The 5973-nt window shown below is 27.5% G+C and overlaps 1 protein-coding gene across 2 annotated transcripts in view; it reads left to right on the top strand.

Annotated features, from left to right (window-relative positions):
• The first annotated feature begins 250 nt into the window (after nucleotides 1–250).
• The window catches only part of fid (fire dancer), a 159136-nt gene continuing 153413 nt past the window's right edge, over nucleotides 251–5973 (top strand). For both annotated transcript variants that reach the window (XM_067049557.1, XM_067049555.1), the window contains exon 1: nucleotides 251–329. The gene's annotated coding sequence lies outside the window, so the exon portion shown is untranslated. The remainder of the gene's footprint in view (nucleotides 330–5973) is intronic.

Genomic DNA, 5973 nt, shown 5'->3' with positions numbered 1-5973 from the left:
ATGCAGTAAACATATCATGCACTCAAAGTTCCATTCTTAAATTTAAAGCAAATTCGTTAAGTAGTATTTAGAATTCCATTAGAAAAATACTTTTTTTCTGATTTTGTAATATTGAATCGAAATACGAAAGTTAACTACAGAACATCCCTAACTTAGTCTTGAGTAATTTAATCACAATATCATAATCTTTTTATATTTTATAATATGTTTTAAACAATAAATTAATATAAAATAGACTATTTTGTTCTCAGATGCCTTTCCATTGCTGGATGTATGGGCAGCTAGGAGAAGCTGATATATCAAGAAGCTGACTCAAAGAAGTCATACTGGTAAGCTATGATATTTATCATTTTATGCTTTTTGCACTAGGAGTTTTTAGTTTAGCAGTTTAGATTATGGTCGCTATGTTTTTAAAATACTCTTTATGTCGATGAAGAATTATAACTGCTACTCCGTATTTGTACATATTCTAACGATTTTTTAAAAATTAAATAATAACATCAAATAAATAGCATAAGTATTTAAATGATTGTTTTCGATTTGGCATCGATGCAATCGATATTAAAGTTTTGTTTCTTTAAAAATAATACTATTTTTAAAGCATATATATATATTTAAGTTTTGTTATTTATGTGTTTTAGTAAAATTTCTCACATTTTTCGACACTCAAACATTTTTATATTATCTATGGGTTTTTAATTATTTAAATAGATCCATTTTTGTTTAAATAAACACATTAAAAAGTTTCAGCCACATAACACTTCCAAGTTTTAACTCTCTTGAGTTTAGCTCTAGCTTGGAAGATAATGGAAACCTGCCATTTTTACGCCGATTATTTTTTTTATCTAATATTAATAGAAGCTCAAATAAATTAACAGTTAAATAATAACATGATGTTGATAAGCTGCCCAAATTTATCTGCTAGTCATTAAATTGTATAGTCTATACACCTACGCGTAACTACTTAAATGAAGCAGTTTTAAATTAGTGGTAATATTAGGTTCCTAAATGTTAAATTATTATATTTGTTTAAATTTTTTATATACTATTTTAGTTTAATTTTTAATTGTTTCTAGTTTTTCTTTATTTTATTTTTTACCATTATATAACTATTCTTTGTTTTCAATATTGTTATCATATTTATGTTTGTTCATTAATTTATAATTTTTAAACTGTATATTACTTGAATGTAAACTTAGGACTCTATTACTTATTGCCCTCGATTGTGACAGTTTGTTTTATTATTCTTCAATAAAAAAAAAAAAAAGATCTATTCAAGATATTTTTTAAGAATAACAGAAATAATTTTCACATCTTTCAAATTCTGAGATAAAAGGCCTAGTGATTGTATAATCAGCCCCTTTAAACCAGATTAATACTGCTATTGGATCTGTCCGCACCAAACTTCAGATTAAGTTGGACAGGTCTCTGTTCAAGTGATTGTATTGTTGCAATGTGGAAGAATGGCTTCCACTGTGCTCGCAAGATAATGGAATATCTCCAAACAGTTGATATCCGGAGAATGGGATGGAGTTAACTCCTTGGATATGAATCGATAGCCTGGGTTTGACGAAGGAATCGATTAGTAATTATCTCCTCTAATAAGAAACAAATAAAATGAATATAAAGTATTAGGTGCAATTTTTATTAAAAATTTTTGTATTGCAAAGGGCTACTTGAACTTGGTAAAATCAAATGATGAAAAACTTTTTTTTTTAACAATTAGCTAAGGACACTATAACATTCTCTGTATAATTAACCAAATCTCAATTAGACAACAAACATATGTTTATTTAAATATTAAATTAACTTAATCTCTTACTATTTGATTACTAAGTGAACACGAAAATAAACAGCTTTGACTCTATACTTTCCCTATTTAACTAAACCTAAGCTATTTTAATAAGCACTTAATACTGACTTATAGGCTAACTTAAAAATTTTGTATTTTATTTATTTATTGATATTTACAACTGTATAAAAAAATACAACCAGTAAATTTGATCATAATGCCATAATGATATGATACAGGATGTAGAGAAACTACCCAGTAGTAGAACTCTAAAAACAGTTTACAATATAAGGTCATGAGGCCATCTTCTTTTCAGGGGCCTCGGAGGATTGCCAGGAATGGAAGAGGAAGCAAGTTTAGAAACGAGTGGGTTTGGGTGGTTAGGGAGTTTATTATGGAAGGAATAATATCGGATTCGGGCTAGATCGGTTACATAAGGAACATTTAGGTCTTTATGGATGGTTTTATTAGTAACAAAATAAGGAGCATTGAGGATTTTACGAAGGATTTTGGATTGTAAAGATTGGATACGAGAGGAATTCGGAGGTTTAGTGGAGCCCCAAAGCTCAACTTAAAATTAAATTAAAAAACAATAAAATAATTTATAAGCAACACAAATGATCAATTGCGACACAATACGTTGACTCATATCCTTCATTCAACCTAACTCAGTATCCCCTGACTCGGAGGTGAAATGAAATTCCAATGAAAAAAAAAAAAATTATACCTATTGTTAGAAGCTAGTTATTGAAAGTATTGTTTGTTATATTGCTAATTAAATGAATATGAACTTTCGGTTGTAATGAGAAATTTCATCTCCATAGGTGCATTTTAATTTATTACCTTTATTATTTTGTTGGTTTAACTGAAAATCCCAATTATTCAAATATAGGCATCGTCTAATATGCAAAATAAAACTTGGCCAATTGTACCGGGAAATCTTATTTGTAATGATTTTTGATCGGCACACTGATCAGATTAAAAAAATAGCACACAAACAAAATATGATATTGTATATAAATCCAGCCAGGCGTTGTCTATACAGTACAAGAGCCGGGAAGAGAAAAAGGCAGTTATTTCACTCCAATTTTTTATTATTGCAATGAAAACTATGTTTAATTACTAGTCAAAACTGACGAGTCTGCCAGGTATAGGTAGGGAGAAATAAAAAATGGTGGTTGTTTCAATTACTTAAAAAAAAAATAATTTTTTTATTCTGAGCTCTATATTTTAAAAACTACCAACAACACCAGAAAATCTTATTTGAAGAAGAGTAAATTTGCTAAAATATCAGCCCTAATAGAGCTATTTACGTTCAGTATTATTCGAGATATAGCTTTTTAAAAAGCAACATTTTTTAAAAATATATCGAAAGATTAGGGGTTAGTTAATTTATTTTGAGAAATCTTTATCTCAGGAACTAAGTGACGTACAGATGTCTATTAGCACTCACATTAAATCTAGTTTAGTGTACTATAAAGTGGTCCATAACCTTTACCTTTGTAGTAGTTTTCATGATATTTGCTAAAATAAATTGATTTATAGTTATTCGGACAATAAGTTTGGTTTATGAAAAACTTTATTTCAAAAACCATGGAGCGTACAGATGTCTGTCAGCACTCTAATTAAAGCTAGTTAAATTTACTATAAAATAGTATATAACATTTATCTTTGTAGGAGAAGTGGTTTTTATGATATCCAGCAAAATAAATTCACATAATGTTAATTTCTAGTTGTTCGTATAAAATATTTGATTTTTGAAAAAATATATCTCTGGACCCATGTGACGAACATATGTCTGCCAAAACTCAAAATATAGTAGTTTATGACACTTATCTTCGAAGGGATAGTAGTTTTTATGATATTCGCAAATAAATATAAATTTGGCAAATAAAAATTTATTCGAACAACTGTAAATCAATTTCTTTTAGAAAACTTCATGAAAACGACTACTTCTACGAAGATAAACAACATAAACTACTTTACAGTCCATTAAACTAGCTTTAATTTGAGTGCTAATAGACATCTGTATGTCAAATGGATATAGATATAGATTTTTCAAAATAAATTCACTAACTACTGATCTTTCAGTACGTTCCGTACAACGTTTTTATAAAATGTTGCTTTTTAAAAAGCTATATATCGAGAACTATTGAACGTAAATAGCTCTATTAGGGCTTATATTTTAGCAAATTTATTTTACTTTAAATGATGTTCTCTTAAATTTTCTATTGTTGTTGGTAGTTTTAAGGATACAGAACTCAAAATGAAAAATTAATTATTTTTAACGTTTAGAAACAGCCGCCAATTTTTATTTCCCTACGTATACTTGGCAGACTCATCAATTTTGACAAGTAATTATACATAGTTTTCATTAAAGTAATAAAAAATTGGGATGAAATAACTGCCTATTTTCTCCTCTTGGGCTCTTAGACAAATAACTCCGAAGCCAAAATATGGCCCGATAGTTTCGGAGAAAAAGCCGTACAGAGCAGACACATATCATTTTATTCAGTTTTAGATTCTAAATTTCTTGAAACGTAAAACCTCAAAATTTAAGAAAAAATGTTTTATTGGTTGATTAAAAAGAATAATTATAGAAAAGAGAGTTGTTGATGTCATTAAGTAGTGTAAAGGAGATTGAAAGTTAACTTCATACAAAAAGATATAACGTCACTGATTGAAAGAGGGAATATGATGGAAAGTTATTACGTCTCAAATTGAGGAAGGTTCTATAATGGAGCATCACAAATTGTTAGAAAATGGAGAACATCAGTGATAATGACGTAAGCATTGAAAAATTCAGTCGATAGCCAAGGTTGTAATGTTCTTAACTTACATAAACCATAAAACTACCTAGGATCTTCATCATTTTCGAATTTGTAATATCTTTGCAAGGTTTCTTTGGGTGAATCATTATTCTCACATTAATGGTGGTTAAGCATCTATTCCTCATAATTAATTAACGTAATTAAGTGGTAGCCAAAGGGGACGGTAATTGGGATAGTTAAATTATAGAAAAAATCAAACTGTTCATGATAGAAAAATTACAGTCAAAACCTCATTGGAAAGCAAATGTCTGTGAAATTTTATAAACTAACAAACCCAATTATTATTAATTAACAGCCCTATTTAAATTATTTAATTTTAGGATTATTAATCTGTTGCTGAGTTGGAATGATGTCAGGAATTTTGAAGTGTTAAAGATAGTTTTATTTATCCATTTTTTAGGATCTTCATCATTTTCGATGAAATGATGAACCAACCTATGATGAATGAACCTATTCGATGAAATAAAAACCTAGGATCTCCTAAATTTTCTAATTTGTAATATCTTTTGATGAATCATTATTCTGACATTAATGGCGGTTAAGCATCTATTCCTCATAATTAATTAATGTAATAGTAGTAGCCAAAGGGGACGGTAATTAGGCTAGTTGAAATTAGGAAAAAATCAAACTGTTCATGATAAGAAAATTACAGTCAAAAGTTTGTTGTAAATAAAATAACAGTAAAAATTTTTCTATACTAATAAACTCAACTACTATAAATTATCAGCCCTATTCAAATTATTTAAGTTTGGGATTACTTATCTGTTACTTAGTTGGAATGATGTCAGGAATTTTGAAGTGTTAGAGATAGGTTTTATTTATTATTTTTTTTATTACTTCCTTCTGTGAATTAAATTTAATTAAAAATACAAAAACTTTAATTATTATATTTTAGAAAAAAAATAGTTTTAAATCATTAAAACTAAAGAACAAAGGAATCCTAGAATTTTAATGACATATCCAATGATTAATGATATATATAGGATATAATAAGTTGAAGGGTTGTAATCGCATATAATTTCGTATCCAAATTTTCAACGTATTTCGAAATTTCAAATACACGTAATCTTTCATGTAATCTTTAATGTAATTCAGACGTTAATAATGTGTTACTAAAATCCATAAACTACGTGTTATTGAATGTTTAATATATTTATATATTTCTACGCTTTTCAAATTTATTTTTATTTTAGTAGAATTATCAGTGGGTAGATTCTCCATAAGTTCATATCAAGCCATTGAATAACTCACATCACATTTAATTATTGCACATGTTTTGTATTATATTTTTATTATGTATATAATAAAGCTGTAAATATAAATAAATTAATTATTAAAAAATATCTTCTT

The sequence above is a fragment of the Halyomorpha halys genome, unplaced genomic scaffold, assembly GCF_000696795.3.
Source record: "Halyomorpha halys isolate HHAL.00 unplaced genomic scaffold, Hhal_1.1 Scaffold766.1, whole genome shotgun sequence".
Lineage (NCBI taxonomy): Eukaryota > Metazoa > Arthropoda > Insecta > Hemiptera > Pentatomidae > Halyomorpha > Halyomorpha halys.
The sequence above is the reverse complement of the archived record's forward strand: the minus strand, read 5'-3'. Positions and strand labels throughout refer to the sequence as shown.